Source organism: Aquarana catesbeiana, linkage group LG02, assembly GCF_042186555.1.
Source record: "Aquarana catesbeiana isolate 2022-GZ linkage group LG02, ASM4218655v1, whole genome shotgun sequence".
NCBI lineage: Eukaryota > Metazoa > Chordata > Amphibia > Anura > Ranidae > Aquarana > Aquarana catesbeiana.
In genome coordinates, this window is record NC_133325.1 from 664,199,483 (window position 1) to 664,225,657 (window position 26,175).

Below are 26,175 nucleotides of genomic sequence, written 5' to 3' on the forward strand. Positions count from 1 at the left end.
GCTACTGCGGGGGTGCGTTTGCCGCATCATTTTATTCGGCTTTCCGCCGAGCACAAAGCGGATTTACGGGTGTGGGAGGAGTTTCTGGCCTCTTATAACGGCAGGTCCTTATGGATGGCTCCGGTGGTGTCGGCTTTTGATTTTGACTTGTATACGGATGCGGCTGGCAGTTTGGGTTTCGGGGCGTATTGTCAAGGGGCATGGTGTGCGGAGGCGTGGCCGGATGAATGGCGCGTCGCAGGCTTCTTGAGTAATCTGGTGTTGTTGGAGCTTTTCCCGATTGTGGTGGCAGTGGACATCTGGGGGTCGCGATTTCAGAATCGACGGGTTTGCTTTCACTGCGATAACATGGGGGTGGTGGCAGTTGTGTCTAGTTTGTCTGCGTCATCTCCGCCAGTGGTGCGCTTATTGCGTTTTTTAGTTCTTCGTTGTTTGAGCTTGAATTGTTTTGTAAAAGCTGTGCATGTTCCGGGAGTTGAGAATTCCATTGCTGATGCCTTGTCTCGTTTTCAGTGGGACAGGTTCCGGAAGCTGGCGCCGGCGGCGGAGCAGAGGTCGGTTCCTTGTCCTGCGCATCTGTGGAGACTGGTATTGGATTAGCTGGATTTTTGGTGCAGCGCTCGGTGAGTGTGGGAACTGGGGCGGCCTACGCTTCGTTTTGGCGTGAATGGGACGGCCTGGTAAGTTCAGTGGGGGGTTGTTTTTCAGATCAGGACAGGCTGTCATTGTTGTTGTATATGATTGGGATGCAGTTTTCCAGGGGTGAATCGGTATCAAAAATGAACCGGAGATTGGCGGCGATGGCTTTTCTTTATAAGCTACGAGGTCTGCGTGATGTTTCAAAGGAATTTCTGGTACGTCAGGCTATGAAAGGTTTCCGGCGCGGACGCGTGGTAAGAGATACCAGGCGCCCGGTGTCTTTTGAGCTGCTACAGGACCTGGTGGGAATCTTGCACAGGGTCTGTTCCTCACCTTACGAGGTTCACCTGTTTACGGCAGCTTTTTCTTTGGCCTTCTTTGGGGCCTTGAGAATTGGGGAGTTGGTTAGTAAAAACAAACGCGGTGATGGGGGTTTGTTGTTTTCGGAGGTGCAAATTGCTGAGGATAGTATTCAGCTCCGCATCAGCAGATCAAAAACTGATCAGCTGAGCAGAGGGGTTTATGTGACGTTGTTTAAGGTACTCCCGGAGACGGTGTGTCCGGTGCTTGCGGTACAGCGCTTCGCGCAGTTTCGGAAGGGTGTACAAGGGACATTTCTGCAGCATGAGGATGGCTCATCCTTGTCACGTTTTCAGTTTGTGGCGATTTTTAAGCGATGTTTGCTGACGGTTGGCATGCCAGCCTCCCAATACAATACTCATTCTTTCAGGGTGGGGGCAGCTACGGAGGCATCTCGTTGGGGACTGAGTCCAGAGATAGTGAAGCGGATAGGGAGGTGGGAATCTGACCGCTTCAAAATTTATGTCCGTCCGCACATGTTGTAATGCTGTTTCATGATGTTAATTTCTCCTGTCAGTGTTGTTTGGTCCTAGGTTTTTCCTCTGATTGTTTGTTACAGGTTTTCCGCAAGGCCTGGTGTGGATTCTGGGTGACTCTTATGTCTTCTGGGGGGCTATCAGAGCGGATGCGCGACCCGAAGGGAGACAGCTTGGCGTTCCCCGGAGTGAAGCAGTCTGCAAATGGCTGGGAGTCAGAGGCATGATGTGGGGCCGGGTTCTCCCGGAATTTCACTATTATTCCAGAGTAGATAGGCCTCCTGATGTTTTGGTACTTTCGGTGGGAGGGAATGACATGGGGGTACGGGCTGCCAGGGATATGGTCCGGGACGTAAAGTTCGACATTTTAAGGTTGCTGCGTGATTTCCCTGGGGTTATTATAGTGTGGTCGGACATAGTGGCCCGACACAATTGGCGTCATGCGCGTTCTGTTGCGCGTTTAAATAAGGCCAGGATAAAAGCCAACAGGGAGATAGGTCGTTTTGTGTCTCGTATTGGGGGAGTGGTGGTTCGTCATCGGGAGCTGGAGGACTTGTCTGTTCGCTATTGGAGGGATGATGGTGTACATTTGAATGCAGTTGGCACAGATTTTTGGTTTCTGGGATTGCAAGAGGGGGTTCAGAGGGCCCTGCAGGTGTGGAGGGACTCGCTTAAGTGAGGTTTTCACTCAAGCTCGCATGGCGGGTCAGGGGGTCTTTGGGGGGTTAAGAATTTGAACAGAATGTTGAAATTTGGGGGACCCATACAGGGTATGGGGATCCCACCGTGGTTGCTTGTTGGTGGTTCTCCCAGGACTTAGGTCCCATGGGAAAGAAGTTGGAAAGTCGCAATGTCTTCGAGCCGGCTGGGGCACAGCTGAAGACACAGTGGTTATGGATCAAAAATGGGACCCCAAAGACCCCCTCCTGGTGTTATTGTTTTTGTTTGATTGATATATAATTTGTTAATAAAGGGCTGTTGTGGCCATTTACAACCCATGTCACGCAGCGTTTTGTGTGGTTATTATTATAGTGTTTAAGATAAGTGTAAGACCGTAATTGACGAATCCTATAGTCAAGTGTGACCCGGAGGAGAAAATTGGACGGAGGGTCGGCATGACTATGGGAGGAATAGGTCTGAAAGGGTTAAAGTGTTCACTGTGGTAGTTTTGGTTAAGGGGTGGCTTACCTTATTGGTGCAGCAGGTCAGGTGTTCAGGGTGGAGCCGGAAAAAGGGGCTTGGGTGGTCGCACGGGCTGCTGGGTAATCATTTGGGAAGAATTCTTGGTGAAGAAGTTCCCTCCCTCCCGCCCTACATCTAGTTGGGGTGTATATAAAAAAAAAAAAAAAAATTGTAAAAAATAAATAAATAAATAAATAATAAATTAAAAAAAAAAAAAAAAAAAAATTATATATATATAATTTAATCATACATATATTTCTTTTACATCTGTCACAACAGCTGGCGGGTCAGGGGGTCTTTGGGGGGTTAAGAATTTGAACAGAATGTTGAAATTTGGGGGACCCATACAGGGTATGGGGATCCCACCGTGGTTGCTTGTTGGTGGTTCTCCCAGGACTTAGGTCCCATGGGAAAGAAGTTGGAAAGTCGCAATGTCTTCGAGCCGGCTGGGGCACAGCTGAAGACACAGTGGTTATGGATCAAAAATGGGACCCCAAAGACCCCCTCCTGGTGTTATTGTTTTTGTTTGATTGATATATAATTTGTTAATAAAGGGCTGTTGTGGCCATTTACAACCCATGTCACGCAGCGTTTTGTGTGGTTATTATTATAGTGTTTAAGATAAGTGTAAGACCGTAATTGACGAATCCTATAGTCATGACACTTTGCTACAATGTAAAGTAGTGAGTGTACAGCTTGTATAACAGTGTAATTTTGCCGTCCCCTCAAAATAAGTCAACACACAGCCATTAATGTCTAAACTGCTGGCAACAAAAGTGAGTACACTCCTAAGTGAAAATGTCCAAATTGGGCCCAAAGTGTCAAAATTTTGTGTGGCCACCATTATTTTCCAGCACTGCCTTAACCCTCTTGGACATATAGTTAATCAGAACTTCACAGGTTGCCACTGGAGTCCTCTTCCACTCTTCCACGATGGCATCGCAGAGCTGGTGGATGTTAGAGACCTTGTGCTCCTCCACCTTCCATTTGAGGATGCCCCACAGATACTCAATAGGGTTTAGGTCTGGAGACATGTTTGGCCAGTCCAACACCTTTAACCTCAGCTTCTTTAGCAAGGCAGTGGTCGCCTTGGAGGTGAGTTTGGGGTCATTATTATATTGGAATACTGCCCTACCACCACCATGTTTGACTCTAGGCAAGAAACACTTTTCTTTGTACTCCTCACCTGGTTGCCACAACACACGCTTGACACCATCTGAACCAAGGTTTATCTTGTTCTCATAAGGCCACAGGACATGGTTCCAGTTATCCATGTCCTTAGTTTGCTTGTTTTCAGCAAACTGTTTGTGGGCTTTCTTTTGCATCATCTTTAGAAGAGGCTTCCTTCTGGGATGACAGCCATGCAGACCAATTTGATGGCGTATGGAGCACTGACAGGCTGACCCCCCACCCCTTCAACCTCTGCAGCAATGCTGGCAGCACTCAAATGTCTATTTCCCAAAGACAACCTCTGAAAATGACGTGGAGCACATGCACTCAACTTCACTGGTAGACCATGGCGAGGCCTGTTCTGAGTGAAACCTGTCCTGTTAAATGGCTGTATGGTCTTGGCCATCGTGCTGCAGCTCAGTTTCAGGGTCTTGGCAATCTCCTTATAGCCTACGCCATCTTTATGTAGAACAACAATTCTTTTTTTCAGATCCTCAGAGAGTTATTTACCACGAGGTGCCATGTTGAACTTCCAGTGACCAGTATGAGAGAGTGAGAGTGATAACACCAAATTAAACACACCTGCTCTCTATTCATAACTGAGACCTTGTAACACTAACAAGTCACATAACACCGGGGAGGGAAAATGGCTAATTGGGCCCAGTTTGGACATTTTCACTTAGGGGTGTACTCACTTTTGTTGCCAGCAGTTTAGACATGAATGATTGTGTGTTGCGTTATTTTGAGGGGACAAATTTACACTGCTATTAAAACTGTACACTCACTACTTTACATTGTAGCAAAGTGTAATTTCTTCAGTGTTGTGACATGAAAAGATATAATAAAATATTTACAAAAATGTAAGTGGTGTATTCACTTTTGTGAGATACTGTATGTGTGTGTGCATGCTTTCTGATTTTCTCAGACTTAGGTTGGCCATACATTATACAATTCTCTTGTACAATTTTCCTTTAGATTTACCAAAACCATATAACCAATAATGTATGGCCAGGTTAACATAGAAAAAAAATGTTGGTTTGTTTGTTTTAGAAGTAAACATCTAGTTTCTTTGTGTGAACAATTTTTAAACAAATGCCGTTGGAAACCTTTTCACAAGCTGTCCTCTAATACACTGGGAACATTATTATTATATTATAGGATTTATATAGCGCCAACAGTTTATGTAGCACTTTACAATATAAAGAGGGACAGTACAATTTTAATACAGTGCAATACAGAAGGAATAGGAAGCCTCTGCTCATGGAGCTTACAATCTAAAGGGAGAGGAAGGTGGTACAAAGGGTTTTTATGTGGAGGTGTGGTAGGCCTCCCTGAATAAATGAGTTTTCAAGGATCGCTTAAAGGCGGAAAGGGTGAGAGCTGAATGGACACACTGGGGTAGAGAGTTCCAGAGGATGGCAGAGGTTCTGGAAAAGAGCTGGAGGTGAGCATGAGAGGAGGTAACAAGGGAGCTAGAAGATGGAGGGAAGATGCTTTGTGAGGAGCGGAGAGGACGATTTGGACGATATCTGCAGATGTGGTTGGTGATGTAGCTGGGAGCGATGTTGTGGATGGCTTTGTACATTGTGGTTAGTATTTTGAATTTTATACGTTGGCCTAGTGGAAGCCAGTGAAGAGATTGGCAGAGAGGGGCAGCAGTCAGGGATTGGTTAGTAAGGTGTATTAGTCTAGATACTATTGTTGCATGTTGGGCAAATGTCAGTTGGCAGTTAACTGTTCCCATGGTCTTTACAGGAATAATGGCCAAACAATGCATTCATGTACTCAGCTTGACCTTTTGACATATACGACCTGTGGCATGTATGATACAATAGTGCCCAAGTTTGACTTGGGAAATGTTTAACCTTAGAAAATTTGTGTAAAGCAAGTAGTGAGAAAGGGTATGCCCATGTGGGATTGTCTACATAAACTTTCAGGATCAGCAGCTGAAGTTGACAGGAGAACTACATAATGACATAACAACAAAGATAGTCTGTGCCAGAAGAAACTGCACCTGAGGATGATGCTATCGCCCAATTTCCTGCAGTCGCTCCCAGAATAGAGACTGGGATCCCTGGTTGCCTAAGGAGATCGTGAAGCCACTATACCCTGAGCTAAGTAACTAGTTATCATACTTCCAGTAAGCCCGGAGCAAAAAACAAAGAAAATAAGCAGAGGGCGGGCATGACAGGGTTAATAGGGGAGCTTGGTGGTAGGATTAGGTAAGGAAGTTGGTGATTGGTGGCAAAAGTTATTGGGGGTGGAGCAGAGTTAACTGAGACGGGGGGAAGATCCCTCCCCAGCTCAGTTTTGGAGAGAGGAACAAGCGTCATGGCTGCGGTGGAAGAGCTCTTCGCTCGATTGAAGGCCGAGGCAGCGTCTAGGGGACCTGGATGGCTGGAGAGTCGGCTGGCTGCGGCGCTGGGTGAGTCTGCCACAGCGGCCCCGTCGGAAGAGGGTAAGGCTGCGAGAGGCAGGCGATCCAGGCCGCCTACTCGCTTCTCGCCTGACGCCCATCTGCCCACCCATGTCAGGCCACAGGTTCAGAGGAGTCGAGCGGGTCGGCCGGGGTCTGGGCCGCCCGCGAAGCGGATAGCGGCACAGCATGGGTTAGGTCACTGTTCCTCAGATCCCCCTCCCATAATGGCGGCTAGGAGAGAAGACCGGCGGGATAAGGCGGGTCGGTCAGTGGCGGGGCCGCCCGTGAAGAGTGCAGCGGCGCTGCGAGGCAGAGGGCACTGCACTGCTAGTCCCCATCCCCCACGATCGGCTAATAATCATGGACGGCAGGGAAAGGCGGGTCGGCCGGTCACAGGGCCGCCCTGGAAACGCACGGCGGTGCACGAGGCAGTGAAGGGGAGGCATAAGCAGGCAGTTGGCAGTGGCACGGCAGAGAGGGGAGCTAGCAGTCCTAGTTCGGATGCTGGTGAAGAGGACTCAGGCCCAGAAAGCCTGGCCCCAGGCAGACCCACGGCAGGGGCGGGGCTCCAGAGGAGGACGAACGATTTAGCGGCAGCCGGTCACTCCGCAGCAGTGATTGGTGGCCCCACGGTTAGAGACGGGCAAGAGAGGGACACCGGCAGTGGCTATGGTCGGCACTGCAGGAAGGAGGTCGGCGGGCCAAAAAAGGCGAGCGGGAAGTCGGTGGGCGGATCTGCAGCGCGGAGGAGGAGCGGCGAGAACAGAAGATTCTCGGCATCCAGTGGCGAAGCTGCTGGAGGGCCTTTTGTGAGCGGAGAAGAGATGGGAGAAGACAGATCTGAAGGAGAGCTGTCGCAGTCGGACAACGATGGGCAGCCAAGAGATCCGGTGGCGGTGGAGACGGGACCTTCGGCTGGTGGAATCCCTTCCAGGCCTCAGGGTAAGACGACATGTCATAATTTTTGTAATGTGGGGTGTGATATGGGTGCAGGGGTTAGTGGGGATCAGGTCTCGGCGGGGCGGTCAGTAATGACCGTGCCTTGTAATCTGGCCGCGCAGGTCCCTGACCGGGCAACGGCGGATGCAGGGTTGCAAGGGTTTGTAGCGGGTTTGAAGGAATTGTTGAAAAGGTTCGAGCCAGGGCCAAGCGGGAGTCAATCTCCGGTGGCGGCATGGGTGGATCCTGGGGAGGGACGGGGGATTCGGGATGGCTTGGTCGCGGGCACGGGGAGTTCTCCTGGGCCTAGTGCTGAGCGAGCGGCGCCTGGGACAGAAGTCGGGAGGGTGGCAGTGCAGGCGGAGGTTCCTAAGACACCTGAAGGGGTCACGGTGGAGGGTGTAAAGCAACAAGACTTAGTGAGGCTGGCAGATGCCGCCAAATGCGAGGTTTATGTGTGCTTTGAGGGGCCACTAGGAGCGCATCTGAAGCCGGAAGTAAAAGAAAACATTTGGAAAGGGGAGTACGTGGAGATTTTTGCGCTCTTGCCCCTTGAAAAATTTAATCTGGATAGGGTTAGGCCTGAGGATAGTAAGAAGGAAGATGAGGAAAAACGAAGGTATAGGCTCATACCCAGGACATTTACGAATTGGCTGCAGCCTTTTGCGATCATGGCAAGTGTGATCGGGGAGAAGAATCCCGAGCACTGTTCATCATTGTTTTGCTACTTGGACGCCGTGGGAGAAGCTTACAGAGTCTACGGGGGCACGGCGTGGTTGCGTTATGATGAGCAATTTAGACAGCGGAGGCCGATTCGCCCATCATTGAGGTGGGACCATAAGGACATCAGCTTATAGATGCGCCTCATGACTTCAGCTAGGCCGACAAGTCAGTTTTTTCAGGGTGGGGCCGGTGGTTCAGCCAACCCCGGTCAATCGGCCACAAGGAAGAAAGGGGTTTGTTGGCAATTTAATAAAGGGGGTCCTGTAGATTTGGAGGGTTGTGCAAATACAAGCATGAATGTTCAGGTTGCGGGGGGGGGGGAACTCGGGATCACGGTGTGTCAAACAAGGAAAGGGCCGTGCCGGCGAGTCTATTAGTAAAGGGGACAACGCCGGTGAGAGCGGGAAGGATGGAGCCCTTCCTAGATAGGTACCCGGATAGGGAGGCAGCGCGGGTGTTAGCTCTGGGTTTTTTGGAAGGTTTTAGAATCCCTTCTCGTCTGGTGGACACACCCCCGAGGGCACGCAATTTGAAGTCAGCGCTGCTTCATAGTGATGTGGTGGGTGAAAAGTTACAGAAGGAAGTTAGGTTAGGCCGCATGTTTGGTCCTTTTGCAGACGTACCAATACCGGAGTTGGTAGTGTCCCCGCTAGGTGTGGTGCCGAAAAAAGAGCCTAATAAGTTTAGGCTGATACACCACTTGTTCTACCCGAAAGGGGGGTCGGTGAACGATGCCATTGACCCAGAGGAGTGTGCTGTATCATACACGTCATTTGATGCAGCGGTATTTTGGGTTCGGAAGTATGGGCAAGGGGCACTGCTGGCAAAAGCGGACATAGAGTCCGCTTTTCGCCTGTTACCGGTTCATCCAGAGAGTTTTCGTCTATTGAGTTGTTGTTGGCAGGACGAATACTACGTGGATCATTGTTTACCTATGGGGTGTTCGATATCCTGTGCTTGGTTCGAGAAGTTTAGTTCCTTCATTGAATGGGTGGTCCGGGATGTCGCGGGATTGAACTCCATCATCCATTACTTGGATGATTTTCTCTGCGTGGGCCCCCCTGGGTCTGAGGTCTGTGCGGTCCTGTTAGCAACGCTGGAGCATATTGCAGAAAAATTTGGCATCCCGCTGGCTCCGGAGAAGACGGAAGGTCCGAAAACGGAGTTGAGCTTCTTGGGCATTATTCTGGACACTGAGGCAATGGAGTGTAGGCTACCCGAGGATAAGTTGACGGCGTTACAAGCGGAAATCCGAGCGATCATCGGAATGCAGAAAGTTCAATTAAGGGCTTTACAATCATTACTAGGTAAGTTGAACTTTGCATGTCGAATTTTGCCTATGGGAAGAGTATTTTGCAGGCGGCTGTCTGCAAGCACGGCGGGGGTGGAGTCTCCTAGGCACTATGTACGGTTGCTGAAGGCTCACAGGGAGGACCTGAAAGTTTGGCACACGTTTCTGGCTAAGTTCAACGGCAGGGCATTGTGGATGTCAGGGCCAGTTAGCAACTTTGATCCGGAGTTGTATACGGATGCGGCGGGTTCAGCAGGTTTTGGAGCCTTTTTCCGAGGTAAGTGGAGTGCAGGGCCATGGCCACAGTCCTGGAAGGATGCAGGTTTGCTAAAAAACATGCTACTGTTGGAACTGTTCCCGGTGGTATTAGCGGTAGAGTTATGGGGTGAGTTATTCAGAAATTTGAAAGTTAGGTTTCATGGGGATAACCTGGGAGTGGTGCAGGTGATTAATAAGGTTTCAGCGGCGTCACCGCCGGTGATCAGGTTGCTTAGACACCTTGTCTTGTGATGCCTACAGTTGAATGTGTTTATATATACTGTGCACCTCCCAGGAGTGGAAAATGTCGTTGCTGTTGCACTATCTCGCTTTCAGTGGGACAGATTCCGGGACTTGGCGCCAGGGGCGGAGCGAGAAGGGGTCCTGTGTCAAGGCTGGCTGTGGAGGATTGCCTTGGAGGATTAGCAGATTTGATAAAACGGTCGGTGAGCGATGCGACATGGGCCGCATACAACAGGGTATGGCAGGAATGGGTATCTCTGCTGAGGCAGGTGCAGGAAGGACAAGAAGACCAAGATCTCAGGTTGTTGGTTTTATATTTCGTCTCCAGGAATTTAGAAGATGGGGTGTCAGTGTCTGGGCTGGAGAAGAAATTGGCAGGTTTGGCGTTTTTGGTTAAAGTTTCAAGGTTTACCTGACCTTACCAGAGACTTTTGGGTTAGGCAGGCACTAAAGGGTTACAGGCGTGCTAAGCCGGGGAGGGACTCCAGGCATCCCGTTTCTTTTCAGTTGTTGGGTCAGTTAGTTCAGTGTTTGGACACCGCTTGTTCGTCAGGATACGAAGTAGCGTTGTTCAAGGCGGCATTCGCCTTAGCGTTTTTTGGGGGATTTAGGATTAGCGAGTTAGTTAGTCCCTCCAAAAAAGTAAAAGGGGGGTTGGGGGTGTCGGATGTCAGATGTGGCGAGGATAGGTTGCGTATTGGTCAAGAAGTCAAAAACGGATCAGCGGGGCAAGGGTAAGACCGTGCAGGTTTTTTCGTTGCCCGGTTCTCCCTTGTGAGTAAATTTGGTGCAAGAGTTTTTAGCGATACGCCAGGGGGGGGAGGCCCCCCTGCTAATACATCAGGACGGAGCGTTTTTATCTCGCTTTCAATTTATCGCAATTTTCAAAAGATGTTTGGGGGCATTAGGTTTGGGAGGGGAAAAGTTTTCATCCCATTCATTTAGGATAGGGGCAGCTACGGAAGCAGTTCGGTGGGGCTTGGATGAGGCAGCAGTAAAGAGGATTGGGAGATGGGAATCCAGGCGGTTTAAGTCTTATGTTCGCCCGCAATTATTGGATGTTTAAAAAAAAAAAAAAACAACAGATTTTGTTTTGTAATATTGTGCAATATGATACAGGTTGATGTTTTTGTTGGGAGTTATTGATGTATTGGGGTTTGTTGTTTGTTTTTCTTTTCTTGCAGGTCGACGGCAATGCCTTGTGTGGATAGTGGGCCACTCGTATGTTTGTTGGGGGGCCAGGAGGGGAGATGCAAGAAGGGATGGGAGACAGCTAGGGTTTTCTAGGCAGGAAGCATGTCTTAAGTGGTTTGGTATGCTGTGGGGAAGGACAGTGGCGGAAGTTAACAAATTGGCACGCCTGGACAGAGCGCCGGATGTGTTAGTGTTACATGTAGGTGGCAACGACCTAGGGTTACGGTCAATGTTGGATTTGGTGCGAGACATCAAATTCGATTTTTGGCAGCTCAGGATGTCTTTTCCACGCATGCTCATTGTGTGGTCTGATATTGTGGCACGTACCACGTGGAGACTGGCCAGGTCGGTTGATAAGATCAACCGGGCCAGGAAGAAGGTTAACAAAGAAATTAGTGGTTTTGTGGTGAGGAATGGAGGCCTGGCCATACAGCACCTTGAATTGGAGGTAGATACCTGGAGATATTTGAAGAGAGATGGAGTACACCTGAACGATGTGGGGATTGATTCATGGGCATTGGGTCTGCAAGATGGGATTCAGCGAGCTTTGAGGGTGTGACAGGGCACACAAGGGTAAGGTGTTACCCTGGTGTGTGCTGTGGCGTGATGTTGGTCTCTGTGGGAGAAGGATTAAACCCCAGATATGTAAGAGATCGGACCCATTGCTAGTATGAGGCCCGTTGGTGAGATTTCAGCTAACAAGGGTTTTAGCTTAAATTGGTTATTGGTGCACTGCGGGCTATTGGTTGGTTGTCTCCAAGCCAGCTTGTCAGCTGGAGGCCTATATGTTTTGATTTATAGTACCGCAGTGCCTGAGTGTTTTGAATTCTAAGTTTGGTGGGTTTTCCCTGCAGAGACCAACGGGAGTTGTAGTTAAAAGGATATTTCAGGTGTTCATACAGTTATGTTTATGTTGGTGTTAAATTATTATTATTGGTTTATGTTTAATAAAGAGAATTGGCTGCTACGGCCAATATTTTACTCCATATTGGTGTGGTCTCAATTATTGGGGTAAAGGTTGGGGTATGCAGCTAAGGGTTGGAAGGTGTAAATGGGGGTAAGCAAGTGACATCTATTATACAGTAGTCAAGTAAGCCCGGAGCAAAAAACAAAGAAAATAAGCAGAGGGCGGGCATGACAGGGTTAATAGGGGAGCTTGGTGGTAGGATTAGGTAAGGAAGTTGGTGATTGGTGGCAAAAGTTATTGGGGGTGGAGCAGAGTTAACTGAGATGGGGGGAAGATCCCTCCCCAGCTCAGTTTTGGAGAGAGGAACAAGCGTCCCACCCTCCCTCCCTTATCTTGTGGTAAGTTTAGTAATTAAAGGATTCGATTGGTATTACGGTATTGTGAAGGGAAGTCGTGGCAGTGGCGTGATGTTGGTCTCTGTGGGAGAAGGATTAAACCCCAGATATGTAAGAGATCGGGACCCATTGCTAGTATGAGGCCCGTTGGTGAGATTTCAGCTAACAAGGGTTTTAGCTTAAATTGGTTATTGGTGCACTGCGGGCTATTGGTTGGTTGTCTCCGAGCTAGCTTGTGAGCTGGAGGCCTATATGTTTTGATTTATAGTACCGCAGTGCCTGAGTGTTTTGAGTTCTAAGTTTGGTGGGTTTGACCTGCAGAGACCAACGGGAGTTGTAGTTAAAAGGATATTTCAGGTGTTCATACGGTTATGTTTATGTTGGTGTTAAGTTATTATTATTGATTTATGTTTAATAAAGAGAATTGGCTGCTACGGCCAATATTTTACTCCATATGGGTGTGGTCTCAATTATTAGGGTAAAGGTTGGGGTATGCAGCTAAGGGTTGGAAGGTGTAAATGGGGGTAAGCAAGTGACATCTATTATACAGTAGTCATGTGTTCAGGTTTCCATAAAGTATAGATGAAGAGATGCAGTGATACAATGGCTTTTTTTGTGTTTTGTGTTTGTGTTTTGTGTTAACGCTGAACTCCAGGTATGATCTTTATTGTATACTTACATTGGTTCAGACTGGCACAAGAGAAACATATATCATATCCAATGGGTGCTGGGAAAGCTGACAATATGTGTAGTAGTCAGGGATGCTACAGTGATAGCTGTGATCTCCCCTGTTTCTATGCAAGCGACTTTCCCTCTGCACACTAACAACAGGGGATTGCTTGCTCAGCACTTCCGCTATTCATGGAATGCCTTATATTTTTTTCAAACAATATAAATCGCCCTCTGACAAGGTGGAGATCACCGCCTTTCTTCTCCATTTTGTTCAACCACAGAACACCTTGTATTCACTAAACAAAATACAGGGCATTCTTTGAATGGCAGTAGTGCTGAATGAGCAACCACCTGTGGTTAGTGTGCAGTGCCACTCCCACAGAATCCCAGCAAGACCTGGAAGATTGCAGGTATCACAGCAGTAGCAATTACTTTTACATTGATTTTCAGCTTCCCCAGTGGACCCTCTGGTATAAGACACAGTGCCTTGAAAAAGTATTCATACCCCTTCAAACTTTCCACATTTTGTCATGTTACAACCAAAAAACGTAAATGTATTTTATTAGGATTTTATGTGATAGACCAACACAAAGTGGCACATACAGTAATTGTAAAGTTGAAGGAAAATTATAAATTGCAAAAGCATTTTTTACAAATAAATATGTGAAAAGTGTGGCGTGCATTTGTATTCAGCCACTCAAGTCAATACTTTGTAGAATCACTTTTTGCTGAAATTACAGCTGCATGTCTTTTTGGGGATGTCTCTGCCAGCTTTGCACATCTAGAGAGTGACATTTTTGCCCATTCCTCTTTGCAAAATAGCTTAAGCTCTGTCAGATTGGAAGAAGAGCATCTGTGAACAGCAATTTTCAAGTCTTGCCACAGATTCTCAGTTGGATTTAGATCTGGACTTTGACTGGGCCAATCTAAAATATGAATATACTTTTATCCAAACCATTCCATTGCAGCTCTGGCTGTATGTTTAGGGTCATTGTCCTGCTGGAAGGTGAACCTCCTCTCCAGTCTCAAGTCTTTTGCAGACTCTATCAGGTTTTCTTCTAAGATTGCCCTGTATTTGGCTCCATTCATCTTCCCATCAACTCTGACCAGCTTCTATGTCCCTGCTGAAGAAAAGTATCCCCACAACATGATGCTGCCACCACCACGTTTCACGGTGGGGATGGTGTGTTCAGGGTGATGTGCAGTGTTAGTTTTCCACCACACAGTGTTTTGTTTGTAGTTCAAGTAGTCTAAATAGTTAAATTTTGGTCTCATCTGACCAGAGCACCTTCTTCCACATGTTTGCTGTATCCCCCCAAATGGCTTCTCGCAAACTGCAAACAGGACTTCTTATGGCTTTCTTTCAACATTGGATTTCTTCATAAGGCCAGATTTGTGGAGTGCACGACTAATAGTTGTCCTATGGACAGATTCTCCCACCTGAGCTGTAGATCTCTGCAGCTCCTCCAGCGTTACCATGGGCCTCTTGGCTGCTTCTCTGATTAATGCTCTCCTTGCCTGGCCTGTTAGTTTAGGTGGACAGCCATGTTTTGGTAGGTTTTCAGTTGTGCCATACCCTTTCCATTTTCCGATGAGGGATTGAACAGTGCTCCGTGAGATGTTCAAAGCGTGGGATACCTTTTTATAACCTAACCCTGCTTTAAACTTCTCCACAACTTTTCCCCTGACCTGTCTAGTGTGTTCCTTGGCCTTCATGATGCTGTTTGTTCATTAAGGTTCTCTAACAAACCACTAAGGCCTTCACAGAACAGCTGTATTTATATTGAGACTAAATTACACACTGGTGGACTCTATCTTCTAATTAGGTGACTTCTGAAGGCAATTGGTTCTACTAGATTTTAGTTAGGGGTATCAGAGTAAGGGAGGCTAAATACAAATGCACGCCACACTTTTCACATATTTATTTGTAAAAAAAAATTTGAAAACCATTTATCATTTTCCTTCCACTTCACAATTACGTGCCACTTTGTGTTGGTCTATCACATAAAATCCCAATAAAATACATTTACATTTTTGGTTGTAATATGACAAAATGTCGAACATGTAAAGGGGTAAGAATGCTTTTTCAAGGCACTGTATACTGTACAGTACATTAAACATACTCATTGTTCCAAGCTGGACCTACTGTATGTAAATATGCAATAAAGATCTTAGATTTCACCTTCTTAAGCACTAGAGTAGGGTGACCAGACGTCCCCGATTTCCGGGAGCAGTCCCCGGACTGAGGACACTCTCCCCGGAACAAATCTGTCCACGGATTTGTCCCCGGATTGCAGGGGCGGCGTCAGGCAGGGCCACTTTTAAGCCAGTACAATACCCTTAATGAGGGGGCACCAGATCCATGGTGGGGGGGAGCTGCACTTCCCTGTCCTTGCAGTTTGTAAAAAGTCGATCAGGATAGCAGAGAGTCCAGCGGTATGGGGGAGGCTTTCTGTAACACTCCCCTGTTGTCTAATTAGCCTAGGCTGTCCCTCGGGGATATTCACTATCTCCTGAGGCAGCCGGAGTTGGTGGGCGGGGTCAGGGTGTGGCTACCTCCTCCACTCCTCCTACAAACTCCTCCCCTTAGGCTGATCCTGCTGCTAAAGAAGAAAGAAGAGGAGAGAGCACAGCTGCTCGGGAATCTCCATCACCTGCCATGCTGTAAGTGACTGAGCACACTGTCACTACGTACAGACCTATTATGTTACTATTTCACCCTACACTGCCCTAACCTGCCGTATACTGACACTACATACTGAACTAGCCTGCTGTATACTGTCACTACATACTGAACAAGCCTGCTGTATACTGTCACTACATACTGAACGAGCCTGCCATATACTGTCACTACATACTGAACGAGCCTGCCGTATACTGTCACTACATACTGAATGAGCCTGCCGTATACTGTCACTACATACTGAAGGAGCCTGCCGTATAATGTCACTACATACTGAACGAGCCTGCCGTATACTGTCACTACATACTGAAGAAGCCTGCCGTATACTGTCACTACATAATGAACTAACCTACCGTATACTGTCACTACTTACTGAACGAGCCTGCCGTATACTGTCACTACATACTGAACTAGCCTGCCGTATACTGTCACTACATACTGAACGAGCCTGCCGTATACTGTCACTACATACTGAACGAGCCTGCCTTATACTGTCACTACATACTGAACGAGCCTGCTGTATACTGTGACTACATACTGAACGAGCCTGCTGTATACTGTGACTACATACTGAACTAACCTGCCGTATACTGTCACTACATACTGAACTAGCCTGCTGTATACTGTGACTACATACTGAACTAACCTGCCGTATACTGTCACTACATACTGAACTAGCCTGCCGTATACTGTCACTACATAATGAACTAACCTGCCGTATACTGTCACTACATACTGAACGAGCCTGCCGTATACTGTCACTACATACTGAACGAGCCTGCCGTATACTGTCGCTGCATACTTAACTACCCTGCCGTATACTGTCACTACATACTGAACTAACCGGCCGTATACTGTCACTGCATACTGAATGAGCCTGCCGTATACTGTCACTACATACTGAACTAACCTGCCGTATACTGTCACTGCATACTGAATGAGCCTGCCGTATACTGTCACTACATACTGAACTAGCCTGCCGCATACTGTCACTACATACTGAACGAGCCTGCCGTATACTGTCACTACATACTGAACGAGCCTGCCGTATACTGTCACTACATACTGAACTAACCTGCCGTATACTGTCACTACATACAGAACTAGCCTGCCGTATACTGTCACTACATACTGAACTAACCTGCCGTATACTGTCACTACATACAGAACTAGCCTGCCGTATACTGTCACTACATACAGAACTAGCCTGCCGTATACTGTCACTACATAATGAACTAACCTGCCGTATACTGTCACTACATACTGAACGAGCCTGCCGTATACTGTCACTACTTACTGAACGAGCCTGCCGTATACTGTCACTACATACTGAACTAACCTGCCGTATACTGTCACTACATACTGAACGAGCCTGCCGTATACTGTCACTACTTATTGAACGAGCCTGCCATATACTGTCACTACATACTGAACTAGCCTGCCGTATACTGTCACTACATACTGAACTAGCCTGCCGTATACTGTCACTACATACTGAACGAGCCTGCCGTATGCTGTCACTACATACTGAACAAGCCTGCCATATACTGTCACTACATACTATACTAGCCTGCCATATACTGTCACTACATACTATACTAGCCTGCCGTATACTGTCACTACATACTGAACAAGCCTGCCATATACTGTCGCTACATACTGAACTAACCTGCCGTATACTGTCACTGCATACTGAATGAGCCTGCCGTATACTGTCACTACATACTGAACTAACCTGCTGTATACTGTCACTACATACTGAACGAGTCTGCCGTATACTGTCACTACATACTGAACTAACCTGCCGTATACTGTCACTACATACTGAACTAGCCTGCCATATACTGTCACTACATACTGCCCTAACCTGCCGTATACTGTCACTACATACTGCCCTAACCTGCCGTATACTGTCACTGTACTGCCCTAACCTGCCATATACTGTCACTGTATTGCCCTAACCTGCCGTATACTGTCACTGTACTGCCCTAACCTGCCGTATACTGTCACTGTACTGCCCTAACCTTTTTTTTATCTCATGGACGAAATATGAGAAATAACGTATATATCATACAATCAATCCATAAACACTGCATATATCATTTGAGGAAAATATGCTTCTAAAATAGTTTACCATTTGTCAATAAAAAAAAATAAATATGTCCCCGGATTTCATTTTAAAACTCTGGTCACCTTACACTAGAGCCATGGATCCCACATGTGGGCAGGAACACTATTTTTTACTTTAAAGAGTATTAAAATTCCATAGTTGGTTATAGATCAGGTTAAATGAAAAGTAGGTTATTACCCTCATTCACATCTGCAACTTTGTTGCACAGATGGTCAGCTTCTATATCCCCAACCCATGAAATGCAGAGACCACAGAGCAGTACAATGGTAGCCTGACGCATGCTAGGTACTGTAGATGGACACCAAGGTTTTTGTATAGCGCATGCTAGGTACTGTATATGGACACCAAGGTTATTGTATAGTGGTTCCATTTGAGAATTGCCAATCTATTAATTTTCATTTACCTAATATTTGCATGCAAACCTGTCTGATCTACAGAGTCAGACAGCTCAAGAACCCAGACCTAGAAAGATGCAATAATTGTAGAATTCACTGTAGATTGGAGAAACCACTATTTATATATAAAAAAGTGACTCATAATGTGTAATTTGCACATTTACATGAATGGTTGCAAATCAATTTAGTTTTCAATTGTAGTAAACAACCTACATTGACACCCATTAAAGTGGCTGTAAAGTCAGAAGGATTTTTTTTTAACTTAATGCATTCTATGCACTAAGATTAAACGTCTTCTGTGTGCAGCAGCCCCCCAATACTAACCTGAGGTCCATCTAGAACCTGCCATGTTACAGGAGTGCCTCGGCTGCCTGGAACTCCCCTCCTCATTGGCTGAGACAGCAGCACGGAGCCATTGGCTCATGCTGCTGTCAAAGTCAGTCAGCCAATGAGGAGAGAAAGAGGGTGGGGCTGGGCTGTGGCTCTGTGTCTGAATGGACACACAGAGCAGCTGCTCCGCTCAGGTGCCCCCATAGCAAGCTTCTTGCTGTGGGGGAACTCAACAGGAGGGAGTGGCCAGGAGCGCAAGAAGAGAAGGATCGGGGCTGCTCTGTGCAAAACCACTGCACAGAGCAGGTAAGTATGACTTAAGTATCACTTTAAGCCCAACGCAGTTCACATCCTGGAGCATTTCAGAGTGATTTTGTAAAAGAGTCTATCTCCCCAAAAACTAATACTGATTAGGGCTAGCACTGGCAGACTGAGCAGCCCTTTTTTAGAATACATTAATTTTTAGAAGAAAACAAAGAAACTTGTTTTCCAAAATGCATTTTACCAGCAGAATAAGGACGCATACCGCTTAGTCACATGGTAACATGGTAACTGTATACATTAATGCCTCGGCATAAACAAGTTGGGTCATTTACAATCAGCAGACATTTGCATATGACTCACTAATAGAAGGATTAATGTTGAATACATGGGTTTATTAGGATATCACGTTAAGGTTACAGTTGTATGGGTATCGTCTTTGTGACCTCGTATTAAACAACCCTTTTTTTTTTTTCAGTGAGATCCTCAGTATCTACCGCAGTTCCCTTGTCTACTCACCTTCTCCCTGTTTTCTTTTCTTTTATGTTACAGAGAATACAACAGACGGAGTGAGGCTCCATGATGTGTTTGGCAGGGCTGAATACTCCAAGGGGGACATCTTGCCTCTGAAATCTCTAAGAGAAATATATACCCAGTGGATGCCAGCTGGAAAGGAAATCTCTATTCTTAAAAAGCCCAATTACCGGACACATAGCAACCTCTGGAGACAGTACTGATTATAATTAGACTTTAATTTTGGAAAACCAAAGAATGTCTTACTCAGAAGATAAAAAATAAAAATGCCTCTTTATTAGCGTGTCCTAACACAATTTACAGTATATTTACTCAGGTTCACATTACTTTTTTCTACAAATCTCCATAGCATTAAGCACAAGCCATCTTTTAAAAAACAATCTATACGCAGACGTGAGACAGAGAAGCTCTTTTGCAGAGACATCATTTCAGGTGCTGGGTAAAGTGGAGCACACTAATAAAGTATGATAATAATGAGCAGAAATGCAGTGTTGGGCTTTTGTGGTTATCATTAGATGAGCACATGAAGCCTGTAGCCATATCACATAACCTAATTCTCTGTCTGCTAGAAAGAAACAAAAAAAGTTGACTTTATTTATCTTTACAATTGGAAAGCCATGACTACAATATATGGTATATGCTATAAATATCTTTTTATACCTTGTATATGGAAGTTTGCTCACAGAGAGTTAGACTAATGTGTTACCTTTCTGTCACCTATTCACAATTTTTTTCTTGTAGTGTCCCCGTATTCCTATATATTGTATCTAATCTCCGTATATCGTCTTTCAGGGATCCTTTATGGGTCATTCTCCATCTGGCTTATCCAAGGCCATTACCACTTTTGCTTCTCTTGCTACTCCATAAGAACTATGTAATCTCATTACCAAGTCTTTTAAATACAGCCTATGCTTACTACATAAAATCAATACCATAGTCTAAATTCTGGTTGCTGCTTTATTAAAAAAAAAAAACCCTGCATGCTTTGCAGCTTCTCCTCTGCCGTTGACTTTCAATCTCCAACGAATACATACAGTGCATTCACAAAGTATTTACAGCGCTTCACTTTTTCCACATTTTGTTATGTTATAACCTATTTCCAAAATGGATTAAATGGATTATTTTCATCAAAATTATACAAACAATACCACATAATGACAACGTGAAAGAAGTTTGTTTGAAATCTTTGCAAATTTATTAAAATATAAAACAAAAACAAAATCACATGTACATAAGTATTCACAGACTTTGCTCAATACTTTGTTGAAGCACCTTTAGCACCAATTACAGCCTCAAGTCTTTTTGAGTATGATGCTACAAGCTTGGCACACCTATTTTTGGGCAGTTTCTCCCATTCTTCTTTGCAGGACCTCTCAAGCTTCATCAGGTTGGATGGAGACCATCGGTGCACAGCCATTTTCAGATCTCTCCAGAGATGTTCAATCGGGTTCCAGTCTGGGCTCTGGCTGGGCCACTCAAGGACATTCACAGAGTTGTCCCGTAGCCACTCCTTTGTTATCTTGGCTGTGTGCTTAGATCCTTGTCCTGTTGGAAGATAAACCTTTGCCCTACTCTGAAGTCCAGAGCGCTCTGGAGCAGGTTTTCAACAAGGATGTCTCTGTATATTGCTGCAATCATCTTTCCTTCAAACCTCGAGCCACTGAAAAACATCCCCACAGCATGATGCTGCCACCACCATGCTTCACTGTAGTGATGGTATTGGCCAGGTGATGAGCGGCGGTGCCTGGCTTCCTCCAGACATGACGCTTGCCATTCAGGCCAAAGATTTCAATCTTTGTTTCATCAGACCAGAGAATTTTGTTTGTCATGGTCTGAGAGTCCTTCATGTGCCTTTTGGCAAACTCCAGGCAGGCTGTCATGTGCATTTTCCTGAGAAGTGGTAAAATCACAAAATGTGACTTAATGCACCCTGTGAAGCGCCTCCATTCCCATATTACATAGAGAAATGCTTGAAATTGCCCTTGGGACTTTAAATGAGGCATGACACTCCAAATGATAACACCAACAGATCAAAACAAACAGCTACCATTTTGTAAGCAGATTTGTCATTTTGAACATGATATATTCCATAACCAGGTACAATATTCTAAAATTGGTCCATAGTGGGTGTGGGAATGTGTCTTTGTGACCCGATGAGTTTCGTGAACAAGCGTTCACTTCCTCAGGGGTTGAAGCATACCCACATATCTAAAAAGTTAAACAGTCTTGAAATAAGTAACAAGGATGGTAAAATTTTTATGATAAAAAAATTGAGAGCCATCTTAGGTGACCCATACTTGCAAATCTGCTAAAACTACGTTCACATGATCATACTCCACTGGTACCCGCCAGGGATGTCTGGCCCTGGAGCTGTGGGCATAGGATCTACTAGGACTCGGCAGGACAAACAGGTTGGGACGTGAGTCCAAACCAACAAATATTAGCATCCACGGTGATGGCTGTGAAAGATATATCTACAGTGTCTTGAAAAAGTTTTCATACCCATTGAAATTTTCCACATTTTGTCACGTTACAACCAAAAACGTAAATGTATTTTATTGGGATTTTATGCGATAGACCAACACAAAGTGGCACATAATTGTGAATTGAAAGGAAAATGATAATTGTTTTTCAAAATCTTTTACAAATAAATATCTGAAAAGTGTGGTGTGCATTTGTATTCAGCCCCCTTTACTCTGATACCCATAACTAATATATAGTAGAACCAGTTGCCTTCAGAAGTCACCTAATTAGTAAATAGAGTCTACCTGGGTGTAATTTAATCTCAGTATAAACCTAACCCGGGTTGGGAGTGGGAGTTTGTAGTAAGAATGTTTTAAGAAATTGTGTATACTGATGAAACAGCGAGGTTGCATCCACGCTATGTGTTATATTTTTGATACAGAAAAATCAATAAAGAAATTGAAATTAAAAAAATAATCTCAGTATAAATACAGCTGTTCTGTGAAGCCCTCAGAGGTTTGTTAGAGAACCTTAGAGAACAAACAACATCATGAAGGCCAAGGAACACACCAGACAGGTCAGGGATAAAGTTGTGAGGAAGTAAGTTTAAAGCAGGAATAGGTTATAAAAAAAATCCTAGCTTTGAACATGTCACAAAGCACTGTTCAATCCTTCATCCGAAAATGCAAAGAGTATGGCACAACTGCAAACCCACCAAGACATGGTCATTCCACTAATCTGACAGGCCGGGCAAGGAGAGCATTAATCAGAGAAGCAGTCCATGGTAACTGGAGGAGCTGCAGAGATCCACAGCTCAAGTGGGAGAATCTGTCCACAGGACAACTATTAGTTGTGCACTCCACAAATATGGCTTTTATGGAAGAGTGGCAAGAAGAAAGCCATTGTTGAAAGAAAGCCATAGGAAGCCCCATTTGCAGTTTGCGAGAAGCCATGTGGGGGACACAGCAAACATGTGGAAGAAGATGCTCTGGTCCGATGAGACCAAAATTTAACTTTTTGGCCTAAAAGCAAAACTCTATGTGTGGCGGAAAACTAACATTGCACATCACCCTGAACACACCATGCCCATCATGAAACATTGTGGTGGCAGCATCATGATGTGGGGATGCTTTTCTTCAGCAGGGACAGAGAAGCTGATCTGAGTAAATGGGAAGATGGATGGAACCAAATACAGGGCAATCTTAAAAGAAAACCTGTTGGAATCTGCAAAAGTCTTGAAACTGGGGCAAAGGTTCACCTTCCAGCAGGACAACGACCCTAAACATACAGCCAGAGCTACAATGGAATGGTTTAGATCAAAGCATATTCATGTGTTAGAATGACCCAAAGTACAGACCTAAATCCAGTTGAGAATCTGTGGCAAGACGTGAAAATTGTTGTTCACAGTTGCTCTCCATCCAATCTGACAGAGCTTGAGCTATTTTGCAAAGAGGAATGGGCAAAAATGTCACTCTCTAGATGTGCAAAGCTGGTAGAGACATCGCCAAAAAGACTTGCAGCTCTAATTGCAGTGAAAGGTGGTTCTACAAAGTATTGACTCAAGGGGGCTAAATACAAATGTACGCCACACTTTTCACATATTTATTTGTAAAAAAAATGCTGAAAATCATTTATCATTTTCCTTCCACTTCACAATTTTGTGCCACTTTGTGTTGGTCTATCACATAAAATCCCAATAAAATACATTTACGTTTTTGCTTGTAACATGACAAAATGTGGAAAATGTCAAGGGGTATGGATACTTTTTCAAGGCACTGTATGTGTCAGGCTAATTTGTCTGATATGTGACTATGGTGTCAACAAAAATACAAAATGAATATAGTAGTGCACCATGAATAAAAATATAAACGGATGTAGCTATAGATATGCCTAAATACATGAAGTGTGTCCTACTTGCACTAATTCAGTGCTAAAAAAGGAAAACAGAGAGAAAAAGATGTGAATTCAAGTTCACTAAGTAAAATGAACAGAAAGGGAAACAGAGTGACCAGCCAACAGAGCTGAAGAGCTCCAAAGAAGAAGTAGTAGTGAATAAAAATAAATAACCTACATAAATTAGAAAATGTATTCTGTAAAAATGTGTATCAGAAAAAAAAGGGGGTAATGATATAATGATGTGCAATCAGAGTGAAAATGTCATAACTATACCTGAATACATAAAATATGTGCCAATGTGTAAGGGTCAGTGGAAGGTGAAGGAAAGGTGAAAGAAAATAAGTGAAAATAAACTCCAGAAGGAAAGGTATCAACGTTGACAACCACCAAATCTCCAGACTGAGAAAGGAGAACAAATAAATATCAGTGACCTACCATGGTAAAGCATCTGCCCTTGCAAGAGGTTGCATGTGATACCACTAACCATTGAGGAGCTAATGAAGGCATGAACGTACACTGACCCCCCTATTTGTACCCCACAGAGTTCCCAGGATCCAACCCAACACCAGGCGGGTGTGGCCAAGAGGAAAGGGCATCCCTACCATGACCCGCCGACATGTGGGAAGGACGGCACACAGGCGCAAATCCATCCACACGGCAGTGCGACATGGCCACGCAGATTGGCGCAATGACATCATGGCCAGAGGCCGGCGTCCGATGACAGATCTCCCACATGATGCCAATGCTATCGCAGGCACCGCCCGTTACCAAAGGGGCGGGCGGGGACCATGAATGATGGAAAAGCATCGCAGCTCCCAGGACAAAAGCACCAAACTGTGGCCCCAGGGGGATGAGCATGCGACAGCTGGGCATAAGGTTCACATCATACATAGATGATACCGTATTGACAAATGGCAACATAGGAGTGGCTTCTGTCTGGCCACTCCCCCATACAGGCCTGATTGGTGGAGCGCTGCAGAGATGGTTGTTCTTCTGGAAGGTTCTCCTCTCTCCACAGAGAAACGCTGAAGCTCTGTCAGAGTGACCATTGGGTTTTTGGTCCCCTCTTTGACTAAGGCCCCTCTCCCCAAAAACGCTCAGTTTGGTGCTCTAGAAAGAGTCTTGGTGGTTCCAAAATTCTTTCATTTACGGATGATGGAGGCCACTGTGCTCATTGGGACCTTCAATGCTGCCGAATTTTGTCTGTACCCTTCCCGAGATCTGTGCCTCAATACAGTCCTGTCTCAGAGGTCTACAGACAATTCCTTGAGCTTAGTTTGTGCTCTGACATGCACTTTTAGGCCCCGGGCCCCCTTTGGTCTAATGATAACCTCCAGAGTTAGGGATAGCTGACCTACTTCTGTGTAGACTGGGTTACAAGGCATGGTGGGTGTAGTCCAAGGTAGATTCATGGGCGCCAGACACTTCTTGAATGCAAAGAGATTTATTGTCTCTTAAACAGAACTATGGGAGAGAGGGTTTAGCACCAGGACACCCTTTAGTAGTTGCAATGTTAATCGGCAGACTCCAAGATTTCTATGGGTAGACAGCCATGCAGGGAAAGGCACCCAGCCGGGCACCAAATCTGCATGTGTAGACACGCTGTCTCCTATGGCAACAATCTTGAACAGTTCCCAACAAAGGTTACAATGAACTCTTTCACTTCCTCTACAATCTCCTCTTGTAGATCTTCACTCAACTGAGCTCACAGTCTCTTTCACTAGACTTGCTGATTCACTGCCACCGGATCTCCTGAGCTCTTCCAATCTCTTCACTGAGTATCTTCCTCAAGTTTCACCCCCGCGTCCCTGCTGGATCCCTAGCTGGGCATTCAGGATACTCCTCAAGCGTCACCCCACTGGCCTGATCGGTCCCTGGCTTGACACACAAGGCTGCTCTGTAAGTATCACCTCTGCTGGCTGGGTGTCTGGCTTGACACCTGCTGAAGTTTCCCAATTCTTCACCGTCCCCGGTTGGCGAGAATACTGCTCTGGTACTTGCTTCAGCTACTCACTGTGGTCCCTGGTAAAAAAAGTGGATGGTCCCTTAGTGGGGACAACTTCCCCTCTACCTCTGACCACGACAGGTCCACACCGTCACTCTTGTGTGGACTGCAAGCCGCAGTCCCAAACCTACGCTGCTCTCTTGCTTCTGGATGGGCCCTCAGACTGCCTAGCAGCCAGATGTCCTTAGGATAGGCCTCAGGCTCTGACCTAGCAGCCCGGGGCAGCACAACACACGTCCACCCAGACAGCCGTCCAGGTGGCACAGAACCCTGATCACCTGACCTCACCCAAATAAATAGGCTCTTCCAGCAGGCCAAGGGACCCAAGAAGATCCCTGCCCATTGGCTGAGATACCCCATCTATTATTAATCTGTCCTTGCAATGTCCTTGTCTTATGTAATGCCACCAGATACCCGGCCATCTAATGACAGAAGAGAGAAGTGCAATTCCAGAATTAGGGTAGAATCAATTGATCTCCTATCAATTGGCCAAGGCAACTATACCTGGCAGGTAAATTTACTAGCAACGCTGCCTAAACATCAGGGTGCTACACACTGTTAACTGTGGGACCTTGTATAGACAGGTGTGTGCCTTCCAAATCATGTCCA